The sequence below is a fragment of the Protopterus annectens genome, chromosome 13.part0 (genome assembly GCF_019279795.1).
Source record: "Protopterus annectens isolate FY-2018-M chromosome 13.part0, PAN1.0, whole genome shotgun sequence".
Lineage (NCBI taxonomy): Eukaryota > Metazoa > Chordata > Ceratodontiformes > Protopteridae > Protopterus > Protopterus annectens.
This window is the reverse complement of record NC_056747.1, coordinates 515,423,247-515,438,455: the sequence shown is the minus strand read 5'-3', so window position 1 is coordinate 515,438,455 and position 15,209 is coordinate 515,423,247.

The following is a 15,209-nucleotide window of genomic DNA, read 5'->3' as shown; positions in this document are numbered from 1 at the left end:
TGTGATTATCAAAGGAGAGACTACTGTCCACCTGAGTCCCAAGGTCTCTTGTCACACCTTCAGTATTAAGTGGACTGCCACTTATGTGGTAGCTCATGGGTACCGTGTTTTTACCAAAGGGGATGACAATGCATTTGGCACTGAACTTGTGGCCGTGGCTCTAACACCAGGCATCCGTCTCAGTGAGGCCCTTCTGTAGGATGTCCACGTCGTTTGGGGACTCGACTATGGCACCTAATTTGCAGTCATCTCTGAACTTTGTCAGTCAGAGGCCCTCCGTGTTAGCCTGTACTTCAGAGAAGTAGATACCAAACAGGAGAGGACTCAAGACTGAACCCTGTGGTACTCCAATTGTCACAGGTTTGAAGTCAGATTTGGAGTCTGCAACTTTTACAATTGTGCATGCATGTAATTAATATTCTGTTTGCAGGTAAATGCTAAAAGTAAAAAACACTCAGTTACACAGAGTACAGCCAGTAGATGGGCCATGGTATGCAGTTCAAATAAATTATGCAGGTCCCTTGTCAACTACAAAGAGAGGGTACAGATACCTACTAGTAGTAATGGATTTCTTTTCAAAAATGGGTAGAGACTATTCCTATTAAAACTATGACAGCAAAGGCAACAGCAGAAGCTTTATAAAGAAATATTTTCTGCCATTGGGGATGACCAAAAATTATCAAATCAGACAATGGTCCACAGTTTGTTAGTGACCTAATACAGCAAATGTGTAATCTGTTAAAAAAATCAGCAAAGAAAATCTTTCTTTAGCCCAGAGTGTCACAGTCTGGTTAACAGCCAGAGGGCAAGCATACATTCAATTCTCACAGCTTGAAGCAAATAAACAATACTGCAATAAAATGCTGTATACTACAGGGGAGAAGGGCACTCTTTCCATTTTCCACTGTGTAAACAGTACTGCAGAAGGGACTAAAATAAAGGTACAGAAAGAACATATTGGTCTGTGATTCAGTAATTATTAAAAGACAACTTTGCTTTTTTACTGTCAAGTGATTAGAATACCATCAACATGTATGGTAGTGAGACAAAATACCAGGAATACATTTTAATGTTTCAGTAAATGGCTTTTCGGTTTAGCGGTAAGATTCTCACTTTGGGTGTGCAAGGTCCTGCATTCAAATCTCACATGAGCCCTCCTTTTCACTCCTCCTGGACCCATCTTATTTTCTCACTCAACTGAGTACAGTGAGATCATATTTTGATTTCAGATACTCCTACCAGTCCCATCTCCTCTGCTGTGTAAGATACAGCACTTGAGAAGGACATTCCCTATAGTATCTTAATCTGTTCTGTTTCCTCACTCTACAAAAAAAAAATTCTACTTCATCTGCTTTACTATATTTGTGTTTCTTCCTACTTTATTACCTTATTTTGCTTTTGCCTCTTCTTAAAAGTACTCAGTTTAATTTATTCTTCTGGCTTTATTACTGCTTGTTAGTAGCCTGGTTAAATTGTAACTGTTATTCTAAGGCCTTTGGTTTAAGCACTTGGGCTTCAAGCAGTTGTTTTACATTAAGAAGGTTTGTGGTCTGCACTGTAGTGGCAGGACAGGTAGCGTACATCCTTTTAAGTTGGGAACTGCTGATTGAAGGCTCAGTGTCTATTCTAAAAGTGTATTAGTTCTGGGTTAAAGCACTTGGGCTTCAGGCCAGTTATTTACATTAAGAAGGTTTGTGGTCTGCGCTCTTGTGGGAGGAGAGGCTAAATTCTGCCCTTCTGAGCTGGGAATTTCTGGTTAAAGGCTTATTGCGCATGCTTACTTGAACTGTTTCTTTATGAAATCGGTATGCCTTGTTTGCTGTAGCATAGACAAGATTCAGGCCTGCTGGATCTAGCTTTGTTTGTATAACTTGTGCACTGATCCAGGCCGTCTTTTTTGCAGAAGGTTTCTCTGTACCCTAGTGGCAGGAGTCTGCAGTTAGAACTTGTCTGATTGAAGACTGCTGGAACAGGGCTCAGTTTTGAGCTTTTTAACTGGTTAATTGGGTAAAGTGTTGTTTTGATTGTATCTGCTCTATTTTCTGAAAAAACAAAAAAATATACTTGTTTCCCGCCTTTCTGAACTAGTATAGTCCAGTTTTCAGGTTATTGCTGAATCCAGGGCTGTATTACAAGTTTCTGTGTTGCCCATACCTTACTTGGATAGAAGGAAGTTTCTCTGTTCAACTGTGAGAGAGGGGAGCTTTGAGCAGCCTATCTGTCCCTGGAGGAGTGGTTTCAGCTCAGAAGTTAGTAGTTTATTGGCCATTTTGGGCTAATTTCTATCTCTTTCACTCCCCCGCTATAAAAACTGCATTTGCGCAGTTTTTGTGCTTCTATTCCGCTCAGCAAGTGCCTTCCAGGTGTTCTGCAGAGTCTACAGCAGCAAAGTGACAAAAGAGAGACTTTGGAGTGATTAAGTATCATTTTTCTGCTTTTCTTGCTGTCTTAACTAATTCCGCCTAAAACGCCAGTTATTTACTGAATCTGTGATTTAAAAAGTTTGTTATTGCTACATATTGTACTTATTTGCTGCCTGCACTTGAATTAAGACATTTTTGTGTTTAAATAATCTGTCTGACTGTTGTAATTTACACACTAAGGTGCGACAGCCTTTTCTGTGCATTTAAAGTGTTGTTTTGATTGTATCTGCTCTATTTTCTGAAAAAAAAAACTTGTTTCCCGCCTTTCTGAATTAGTATAGTCCAGTTTTCAGGTTATTGCTGAATCCAGGGCTGTGTTACAAGTTTCTGTGTTGCCCATACCTTACGTGGATAGAAGGAAGTTTCTCTGTTCACCTGTGAGAGAGGGGAGCTTTGAGCAGCCTATCTGTCTCTGGAGGAGTGGTTTCAACCCAGAAGTTATTAGTTTATTGGCCATTATGGGATAATTTTGATTGTATCTGCTCTATTTTCGGTAAACAAAAAACAAAAAAAATACTTGTTTCCCGCCTTTCTGAACTAGTTTAGTCCAGTTTTCAGGTTATTGCTGAATCCAGGGCTGTGTTACAAGTTTCTGTGTTGCCCATACCTTACATGGATAGAAGGAAGTTTCTCTGTTCACCTGTGAGAGAGGGGAGCTTTGAGCAGCCTATCCGTCCCTAGAGGTGTGGTTTCAGCCCAGAAGTTAGCAGTTTATTGGCCATTTTGGGCTAATTTCACTCTCTTTCACTTCCCTGCTATAAAAACCGCATTTGCGTGGTTTTGCACACCGAGCAGTGCTGGTTAGTTAGAGTTAAACAATTCTCGGCTCCGCGAAGTCTAGTCTACTCTTCAATTTTTCCTTTGGAACTAGACAAACACTTTCAACTTTAGCACTCAAACCATTCACAATCACAGTCAAGCACTTGTTTAAAACTCATAGCAAGCACTAATTAACCCTAGCACTAGACCCCCCCCTATACTGTCCAGAAGGACAAGGCTCTATATTCTTCCCCACCAGCCAATCAGAAAAACAGCTTACTCTACCTATTCAGGCATGTCCAAAGGGCAGCTTCTGGTGTACTCTCCAGTCCAACTGGTGAATCTGGACATTTTAGGCAATGTTACAACCGTCACATGTACATAGACAACCCTCTCCTCCTACCACCATACACTAATATATGCGAGAGATGCAATTATACAGCCAAACTGGAGGCAAAGCTCTCTCAACTCAAGACTGGAACTGACAGTCAAGAGGAGAAGGGGAATACTTGCAACACACCACCAGTCTCACATAGACCTAATAAACCAACACCGGCAAATAACACACATGAATACATGAAGACACACTCGGAGGCTCTAAATAAAAATCTGCAAAAGCAACAGAGACCTCCAAAGCAGACATCCAAGCAACCTCCACACCCCATCACCAACCATGAAACACATAATTCACATAATCAGTGTGCCATGCAATCACAGCCCTTAAGGCAAAATAACATACCCAACACACTGGTAATAGGTGACTCTATAGTCAGGCACACTGATGTCCCACTAACTAGGCTGGACAAGGAGAAGGTTACAGTTAGCTGCCTGTCAGGCACCAAGATCCGCCACATAACACAAGCACTCAGGTCACTCCAGAACAAGTACAAATACAGCTCTGTCATTGTCCATGTTGGTGTGAATGACCTCAGATGTACCTCCCTGGACTACATGAAAAGAGACATAGAAGAGCTCTCTGATCATGTAGGCCAGGCTGGTATGACCCTGACCCTGAGTAGCATCCTGCCCTCACCAAGAATGATGCCACAGTATAAAGAAAAAAATGATCAATTTTAACAATTGGCTAAGTTTCTGGTGTCATTCAAACGGGATCCAGTATCTGTCCACCTGGGATGACATGCTTGACAAGCCACGTTGCTTCACAAGAGATGGCTTGCACCTGTCACCCTTAGGCTTTCGAATACTGGCCAAGGCCCTTGCCGCCCCCATAGTGCCTTTTTTAGGCAAGGCTCAAAAGACAAACCCGCCACCATAAATAGCACAAGTAACCAAAAACTGAGGGTAATGCTTACTCAATGCCAGAAGTCTAAACTTCAAAATGCATGCACTCGCGGCACTCCTCAGTATGAAGAACATCGACATCTGTGCAGTAACAGAAACCTTGTTTAAGGCTCCTAAGAGCACCCCAGCACTACTAGGCTATAACTCATACCATACCTTTCGGCCACAGAACCAGGACCAACACACAGAAGGTGGGGGTGTATCCATATTCATCAAGGATACCCACACCTCCAGGTTAGTGGCGCAGCACAATGAATCAGGGATCGTCCATGTGCAACTAACAACGGGCAAAACTGCAATCTAAATTGCAGCTTGCAACAGATCACCCACCATGACCCAGGACCCCCATTCCACATTTCTAGAGACAATGGGAAATATGAAGGTCCTACCAAACACCCTAATACTGTAAAGAAAAGGTATCTCCTAATGCTAAAGTACAGCTATCAGTAACAAGTAAAAACAGTATTCAAAATGAAACGCTGTACAACAATGGCCAATGAAGTAAAGTTCTCTTGGAGAATAGGTTGTGTGGTTAAATTATATAAAACTTAAAAGTGCAACATATATAGCAAAAAACTTGCATACATTTCTAGTACTTAAATTAAATGCACTTACAAGATAGTCACGCTGTGAATGCAGTTATACCATAGCAAAATGATGGCTCCGAAGTATCCAGTCTTATGATGCCTTCAAAGTATCCAATCTTTTTGGTCTGATATACAAAGTATCCACACTGAAGATGTAGTAGCTGCTATGTGACTGTGATGAACTGTGATAACAGCTTAATCAGTCTAACAGATCGAATAAAAGCTTCTAGCTTTAATGGCAGTTAAAATCCTTTTATTGTAGGAAAAGTTAAAATATTGATGTAGAATAAAACAGTCCCTATGTATTCCAAATGATAAGCGCTTTCGGTATCTTCTTCAGATCGTAGAGATTGGGACTGGAAGTTCCTTTTTATAGTGCTTGCTTCCTTTACTGTTGAGACAATCATTCAATCATCACACTGCCAATTAGCTGTTTAAACGCACCAATTCTCTTTCCTCTCAGCTGGGGGTGTTCCATTTCCTATACCTTTTGCTTTTGAGGGGTGTGACCAGTCATGAATTATTAAGCCAGACACACCTACATGTTAGCGGATAGTTGGTCTTCTAGCTTTTAGTACAGGTTTCAGTGGAATGAAGTTATTCAAGCCTGGCTCAATATCAGCACAGAGGTTCACAATCCACTTACTCTCCCTGCATTCAGTAATATTTTCAATGTCGCCTTTCCTTATTCCACTACATACATTCTCTATCACCTTATAAGTGAAAGAATGACCGACATTTCTTTCAGCATGCATTGCTAAAGCATTATGTGGATATTGGTAATGTCTCTTTGATGTCTCAAAATGCGATTTTTAAACATCTGATTAGTTTTTCCTACAAAGAATGCAGGGCATAGTTTACAGGTAGCCAAGTACACCACATTGGGGGTTATACAAGTGGCTTTGACATTAAAGGTTCTTCTTTGTCCTTGGATGTTCAAATTCGTTATTACAGTCAATCAGTGGGCATGCTGTGCAGTGGCCACACTTGAACGTGCCTTTATGTCCAATGATTTTATGTTTGCTAAACCCATCCTTTGTGCAAAGTAACCTCTTTAAATTTTTCTTAATCTTGTAGCCAAAGCATGGTGTTTCACCTACAATGTGTTTTAGCTTGGCATCCTGGGTGAGGATTGGCCAAAACTGACTTATTATGGGTTTAACTTGTGTGTTGTCTGTGCTGTAAGTTAACATCACTCTGGTGGTTCTGACTTCTGTCTTGTTTTTCTTTGGGATAACTTCTTGAACATTCACATATTTTTCATTATAGGCTCTCTTTATTAGGTTTTGTTGTAGAAACAAAATTTCCTTTTCTCTTGTCTCATCTTTGATACATCTTTTATGTATACTTTGTGTTTCATTTCGCATAATATTTTTAGTGACATGTTTAGGATGCATGCTGCTTTTCAACAAGTAATGATTTTTCCATGTATTTTTTCGGTGTAATTCGGTTTCCAACATGTTTTCATTAAGAATAACATTTACATCCAAACATGCAACTTGATTATGAGAGTGTTCTGCTGTAAAGCTTAAAAAAGTAGTAGTCCTATTTAGATATTGATGGAATGATTCAAATTGTGGTATGGTTCCTTCCCATAAAATAAAAAGATCATCCACAAATCGACCATAAAATTTGATGCATTCATACCATAGATAATTTGAGTTCAATACATGCTCCAATTCCCAGTCTACAAGCACAAGATTTGAGTAGCTGTTCACATAAGGGGTGCCCATGGCTTCCCCCCATTTTTGCCAATAAATTGATGTACCATACACAAAATAATTATTTTCCAGTATTAAATCTAATAAAGCACAAATCCTACTAGTTTTATTAACAGTTTTTTTGTGGCTTAAGATCTTTCTTACAGCTTCTACGCCTGATTCGTTGGGAATGGAAGTGAATAAACTATTCACATCCAGGGTGGTCACAAGTAGGTGGTCATAATCCGTAATGTTATTCATGGTTTGATTTATCTTTCTTAAGAAGTCATCAGTATCCAGCAGAACTGTATCAAAATATTTTAAAATAATTCTCAATTCTTTCTCAACAAATAGTGACATTGTTTCTGTCGCCCACCCGTGTCCTGCTACTATGGGCCGTAGCGGAGGGTTATGAAGGTCCTTATGAATCTTAGGAAGTCCATTAATATTCGGAACAGTGGGTTTTGTGATGTTCAAAACATTGTAAAGGTCCAGATCTACTTGGCCTTCAGTCAACATATCCTGAAGTAAGGAAGACACTTTTTGTATAGTTCGATTTAACTGAACTGGTGTAACTTATGGTATGTCTTTTCATCTTGTAACATGGTGGTCATTTTCTTCTTATACCAATTAGTATCCATAACCACTATAGTACCTCCTTTTTCTGCTGGTTTGATTACCACATTCTCATTTTGTTGCAATTTGCATAGGGTTTGTCTTTCTTCATATGTAATGTTTCTATAATGTTTAGTATGCGTGTCGATTCTTAATTTCTCCACTGCATTATTACACAGCCGCATGAATAGTTCCACAGCAGGATGGGCTACAGGTACAAATGTATTTGGTTTCCTTAAGGTTCTAACTTGTTCTGTGTTTGTGCCATAAATATTTCTTAATGTCACATTACGTCCAAAATGATGTCTATAACAAATTCGTTCAGATCGGATCTTAAAGAGGGTATGTATATACATATATATATATATATATATATATATATATATAAGAGAGAGAGAGAGATTTATAAATGCATATACCCTTCTGTTTATTAGTATATATATATATATATATATATATATATATATATATATATATATATATATATATATATATATATATATATACAAATGGATTCACTTTATACCCTCTAAATACTGAAATGTCGAAATTCAGTATTTCGAAGCTATAAAGTTAAAACCTTAAAACAACGAAAACTCAGAAGCGAGAAATTTAAAATCTCGCACACCAGAGATTTTGAATTTCACGTTTCTACTCCACACACACACACACACACACACACACACACACACACACACACACACACACAAACACAAGCTCTCTACTACATAAAAGCAGGGGGGCAAGCCCCTCTGCACCCTCCCCCAAGTGGGGGACTGCACCTCCCTCACCCCCTACTTAAATATTCTAACTCCAAGGTTGCACTACATACAAACACACACACAACACCACCACACAAGCTACATTCTCGTCGCACACACACATCACAGCAACAAAACACACTAACACACACTAAAGCCCCTACCCAAAACCCTTAACACATACACACTTACCTGAATACATAACCACAGCGAAACCTCAGAAGAGAGAAATTCAAAACCTCCGGTATTCGAGGTTTCAAATTTCTCACTTCTGAAGTTATGCTCTTTTCAGGATTCCACTTTATGGGCTCAAAATACTGAATTTCAATATGTCAGTATTTCAAGCTTCTAAAGTGAATATATATATATATATATATATATATATATATATATATATATATATATATATATATATATGCTAGCTAAATGCATGTACACCTCTGTTTGCTAGTTAAATGCATGTATAATTCTGTTTGCTACAGTATATGTAGGAAAATATAGTCAGATGCATGTGCATTTCTGTTTGCTAGCATACAGATATATATTAAAGGGCTAAACAGCTCTTAGCTAAAATTCAAGTAAAAAAAAGGCATCTAGTTGTTTGTAACATAAATGCACAGCTACATGGGAAAATGCTGATAAGGATAACTCTTGAGACAGGTGCAAGGAAGGAACAACTCCCTAGCGGGTTGGAGGCAAGGACGAAACTGTCACATAATTCACCTTGAAACAGAACACAAAATAACTTATCATCAGACTGCATGAAATCGGGCGGCCACAGTGGTGCAGTGGTTAGCATTGCTGCCTCACAGCAAGAGGTTCTCTGGTTCGATCCTCAGCTGGGGTGCCTTCTGTGCGGAGTCTGCATGTCCTCCCTGTGGTCGCGTGGGTTTCCTCCGGGTGCTCCGGTTTCCTCCCACATCCCAAAGACATGCTGCAGGTGGATTGGACACTCTAAATTGGCCCTAGGTGTGTGTGTGAGTGTGCCTTCTGTGGAAGGTTGGGCGCCGGGCTGGCAACTCGACACCGTAAAACTCCACTGCCATTCAATGTGCGGACAAGGTGATCCGCTGTGGCGACCCCTAACCGGGAAAAAGCCGACAGAAGAAGAAGAAGATCAGACTGCATGAAATCACACAAATTCCAAACCTGTTAACATCAACAGGTTGTTTTTCATGGACAAGATCCAAATGGCAAGAGAAAGGATATAAAAAGGACATTAAAAGTATATAAGGTTAGATCGGATTTCTTGTTAGATCTGCATACTGGATATCTTTCATGATATTTGAAGAGTAAAATCTGAAACAGTAAAGCTGTACACTGTACAGTATTGTATGTGTCGTCTGTTATATAAACATGTTATTTTAATATTACTGCACAGAGTTAAAGTTAACTGTATCAGACTTTTATTCTAGCAAGGCACCAAAATAGAGTTGCATTCAGTAGCATCAGTAAGTACAAGACTGTCATTGCAGCACAAACATCAGCACATCTACATTCAATAACTTTTCAGAACGTTTGACACTATGGAAACTAAACAAGCACAGTACTTTGTCCTGTTGGAAGGATCAGCTTATCCCAATTAACCCTTACCCTCTTTCCCTCCCAGAAAAAAATTAGTTCAATTGTTTATTAATTATTGCCTGCAGTGCTTCCTCTGGTTGATCAAAATATGCCTCAGCTATATATAAAACTAAAGAGACCAAAAACATTTTCACTGCTTGTACCTTATCCATATCCAAAAACAAGAGCTTTCCGTTTCTCACTTTTTGCATTATCTTTTGTTTACTATCTTCCCACATATCATTAATGGCCATAACAGAAGCCTTTTTAATCCATACTCTTGAATACTTCATCTTATCATGTCCAAATAAATATAGGTATTTCTGAACCAATCCACGAATGGATACACAATTTATGGCTAAAGCCTTTGTTTTATTTTCATTAATTTTATATCCTGAAAAGATGTGAAACTGTCTCAAAATGTTCAAAACACTGAGATGTCCTTTTTGGGATTTATCAAGTATAAAATAATATCTCCTCTGAATAAATCCAACTTTTCTTGATTTTCACATCAATTATATCCTAGAATTGCTGAGTCACTTATTGTCTTTGCCACTGGCTCTACACATAAAGCAAATAACATAGAGGAAAGAGGGCTCATTTGCCTGATTCCTCTATTCAAATACAGCTTATTGGAGAGGAACCCTCCTGCTTTAATTATTTTAGCAGTATAGACATAAATACATTATAATCATATTTAAAATTGAAATGGGTCTATACAAGGCTGGGTCTGATGGTTCTTTGCCCTCTTTGAGTAATACAGCCACCACAGCTTTCTTCCAAGATTATGGTGGTTTCCCTTCTTGTAAAATACTATTAAGCAAAACTTTCCAGATCTTTATCATTTTCTTTCCTCCTTACTCCGAAACATCCATAGGAATACCATCTGTTCCTGGAGACTTCCCTGCAGATTGATTATGCATCACCATTACTATCACATCTTAATACATTTTTGAACCTCATCTTCATCTACTCTTGTCATAATTTAAACTTACATAAATATTTCTGTTTGTGTTTTTTTCTGAGCTTCTGCATTCTTTTGTTTTATACAAATTTTCATAAAATTTCCAAAATATCTCTAATGCTTTGGGATCTCTGCTTATTTTTTTGTCATGGCTCCCTAATTTTGGTGACAACTCTTTCTACTTTCTGTTGCATAAGTTGCTGTGCTAAACATTTTTGTGCTTTGTAGTTGTTATAAAAGAATAGTTGCTTAACAGCAGTCTTTCTAAACTCATGCACATTATCCAACTATTCCCTTATTTTCTCTTTAGCATTCTGCAGTTGTTCCTATTTTTGTTCTGAGATTCTCCTTATTATGTAATACTTTAACCTTTGTCAGCACCTCTAAATCATTCCTCTTACTTCTTAACCATATTTCTTTTTCTTATTTCTGCCCTATTTTTAAACTCCATTTTCATTTTATCCTGCTCAGTTCATATTTTCTTCTGATGAAATGCCTATATTCCCTAATAACTCATGAATAATCTCTACTTCCCATTCTTTAAATTTGTCTCTTTTTAACGGGTAGATGGGAAAGTGCCATTACCTCATTTTAGCTTAATTTTTAGTAGTGCATAGGCTGAAATTGTTAGTGAATGGGTGCCAGAGCTTTCAGTTGAATACAAATGATCCTTTGAAATACAAATTTTGTCTTGCCCAGTTATTGTAGCTTGAGGAATAATATGTAAATTCCTACAACTGAATTCATGTCTTCCATACCAAATATTTTCATAAATGTCTAAAAAAACTGCCCTCTTTTGTTATATTTTCCCTTCTAAGTCCACTGATATATCGTTGCTGTTTCAAATCAAGTTCCAGTCCCTACCTCTAAGTAATATTTTTGACTGAAAGCTGCTTATTTAACCCAAACGTTTCTAATGTTCCATAAAAGCAGTTTTGGTAGAATATAAATACATGCCAACATAATCCTCCTACCTTATCAATAGCCCCTCACTACCAAAAATCTAACATTATTGTCTTTTTTCCTCTTCTGTCATTATCGGAGGCCATCTAACAATCAGTATTATTACACCCCTTTTCCTTTGTTCCTGATATTCTTTTAAATATCCATCTTGAAATACTTTCTTGGTGAAATTCACATGCTCTTTTCTTTCTAGTGTATAGTAGCATCACTATTTGCACTCTGCATTTCCTAATAAAATTCAATATTCCTTTTTGTCTATACCTGGAAGGCCAATTACATTCCACGATAATATGGATAGAATAGCCATTATGATAAAAAGTAATTGTTCCTACTTATTATAGATGACTGTTTTTTTCAAATGTGCATTTCCAACTTTTGTCTTATATGCACACACTAATATTTGGCAGGTTGATCTTTTATACAGTTGTTTCTTCTCATTGACATTTGAAACTATATGACACTTCTCAACACTTCTTGTTTTAATGAAAATATTTTCAGAACACTCCATCCCCTAGTAACTTAGAACAAACACACAAAACTATGTACATTTTGACAAATGAAGACTGACTGCCCCCCCCCCCCAGATAGGGACACTTTGTCAAGCTGACAGCTGCACCAGCGGCATAACCTAATATAAAACTAGGGATACCTGTGCTAAAGCATACATCACAGTCTGTGTTCCCACTTACATGAATTACTGTCTGTCCTTTTCTTATCTATATTCTCCTCCCAGATGTGAAAAATGCTTTCATAAAGTATTAACTTTTAGACAGAAGAAAAAGTGTACTGGCAATCCTTAAAACAAAATTATATAGTGTTCTATTAAATTCATTAAAGTATTAAGACTGCTGGTGAGGCTTTGTCTTTTCAGCTTTTCCCGGTTAGGGGTCGCCACAGTGGAACTCCGGTCTGCTAATGATTGGCAGTCGATTTTTATGGTGCCGAGTTGCCAGCCCGACGCCCAGCCTTCAGCGAAGGCACACGCATTCACGCATGTCTTTTGTAGGCCACTCGACTGCGGGGAGGACATGCAGACTTCACACAGAAGGCACTCCAGCCAAGAATCGAACAGGAGAACCTCTTGCTGTGAGGCAACAATGCTACTGCTGTACCACGGCGGATTTGAGTATCTCTTATTCACTTCCCATACTTTCAAATTGCATTTTCCACTGAACTGCTGATCACTGTACCTTTAAATTTTGCATTTCTATAAGCAAAGAATGCTCAGAACTCTGAAGATTAATTGCTTGCACCTACAAACAGCTAGTCTCCAATGAAAAAGTAGTCAGCAATGAAAAATGAAAATAAAAAAAAAAGTTAACAAAATTAAGATGTTTGAAGGAACCTTTGTAAATTTCACTCAGAACAGACTCTACCCAATTCTCCTGGCTAACTGCATTCAGCTGCATACTTCTTATCTGTCACTGAGAGCATTTGCTAATGGAAAAAAAGCAAGCTAATATCTTTGCAGATGTAAGAAGATCATTATTTTTCATTGCTTTCATCATTTTGTCTTATTTTCCAAGCCTATTTTCTTAAAAGAAACTTGTTCATAGCTTAAGGCAAGGTAATTAATACAGGCATCCACCCTTGTCAAAACAAGAAAAGATATTACTTCTGCATATAATATAATTAATGCACGTTTACACCCCACCACCATCCAATATCCCTGATCACATTATATTAATGTAAATGTGCTTCTGTTCAGCCTCTCATCTCTTGTTTATACAGTAAAATCTATATTTTTACAACTAAACAAGTACTTGTTTGCTTTAACATCTTTCAGACATACTACAGTCATTGAAAATACTACCTTCTACATATTTAAAATATCCCTGACTGCACACTATACAAAACTACTTTACAATATAACATGCAGTTTATATCCTGAAATGTTTTATTCAACTACTAATGGGAACAAACTTGTTTTATTCAGTTATTTCTTTTTTCCCTTTACTGTCCTTCTAAACATTAAAAAGATAATGTGGGTATATGCTTTACAGCCCACCCACAAGTTTTACAAAGTCAACAAAAGTCCAGTCCTTTCTCGGCCAATTTTATTTGTAAAGCCATATTTCACAAATATGACTGATGCTGTACAATCTCGCATATGTTTACTAATTTTTTTTGTTGCTGGTCTTCTTCTTGATCTTCTCCTTCTCCAAACACTAGAGTCTGGTTCATATCCAAGGTACTCCTGATTCTTCTAGACAATTTATGTGCTTTTTTCTGTCTTTCAAGCATTCTCCTTTGCAACATTAGAAAATGTTTTACTGAAAAGTTCTTGCTATGATCTCTGTTGCCAGAAAAAAAGAGCTGTAGAGTCCCCCTTATGCTTGCTGGCTCAGTTTTTGTTGGATAGTTTTTCCTCCTTAGCCTGTTCTGCATCAAAATGTCTTTGTTCCTCCAGGAAAGCCATCTGTTGAACCAGAGCTGAAGCTCAAACTGCTTTCTGCTGTACAGCTACAGAAACTTTCCAAAACAGTGTTTTCTCTTCACCTTTTCTGGCTGACTGTCTTTCACGTTTTCCAAATTTCTTCTTTGTTAACATCCAGGCAGTGTACTTACTAGCCAGTAAGTGAATTCTACCCAAAACAGTTTTGATCTTATCCCTTTTTCTTATTTTCTGTTTTCATACTGGGAGTGCAGAAATTAAACTGTTGACCAGTGTGCAGCTATCTTGGAAGTCCTAGATGAAACTTCCCCATGACCATTTTTGCACTGAAGTTCAACAGTCAAAATAAAAGCTTTCTACCAGTTCACCCACACTGCAGCTAAACATTCACACTCTCAGAATACCTCTTGTCTTTAAAAAAATACCATCCATAAATTTTCATTTCTATCCCTTTCAGAATGTCACTTATAAAAATGTTAAGTCACACTTGACTGGGGACAGATTTGTTTTACAACTATTATTTATTAGCCATTTAAATAATCTAACTGTTGGTATTAATCTCTAGTTTCTTTCTTGTGAGTGGACTGAGAATTAGACTAGTTAAGGAGTTTTGACTGCCTTGAGGCAGTTCCATGCCATTCAGTAAAAGAGCTAAAGGTCTACGAAATTTCCCACACTTCAACCTCATTCTTCCTCTATGGGACTTGTCAATATACTCTGTTACTTAATTAATAGTGTTACATATGCTCTTGCAGACACACACTCCTTAAAATGGTCAGCCTAAGTTTAGCTAGCGGTTTTGTCCCTACTGCAGGGACTACAGTAGACATGTAGACATTTATGTTATAGTTTTTGACTTCATTAGTGCAGCATAAGTGGACTGTCTGGTTTTACTTTATAAACTTCTTCTTCTTTCAGCTTTTCCCGGTTAGGGGTCGCCACAGCGGATCACCTGTCCGCTCATGATTGGCAGTGGAATTTTACGGTGTCAGGTTGCCAGCCCGGCACCCAACCTTCCACAGAAGGCACACACACACACTCACTCACACCTAGGGCCAATTTAGAGTGTCCAATCCACTTACAGCATGTCTTTGGGATGTGGGAGGAAACCGGAGCACCCGGAGGAAACCCACACAACTACAGGGAGGACATGCAGACTCCACACAGAAGGCACCCC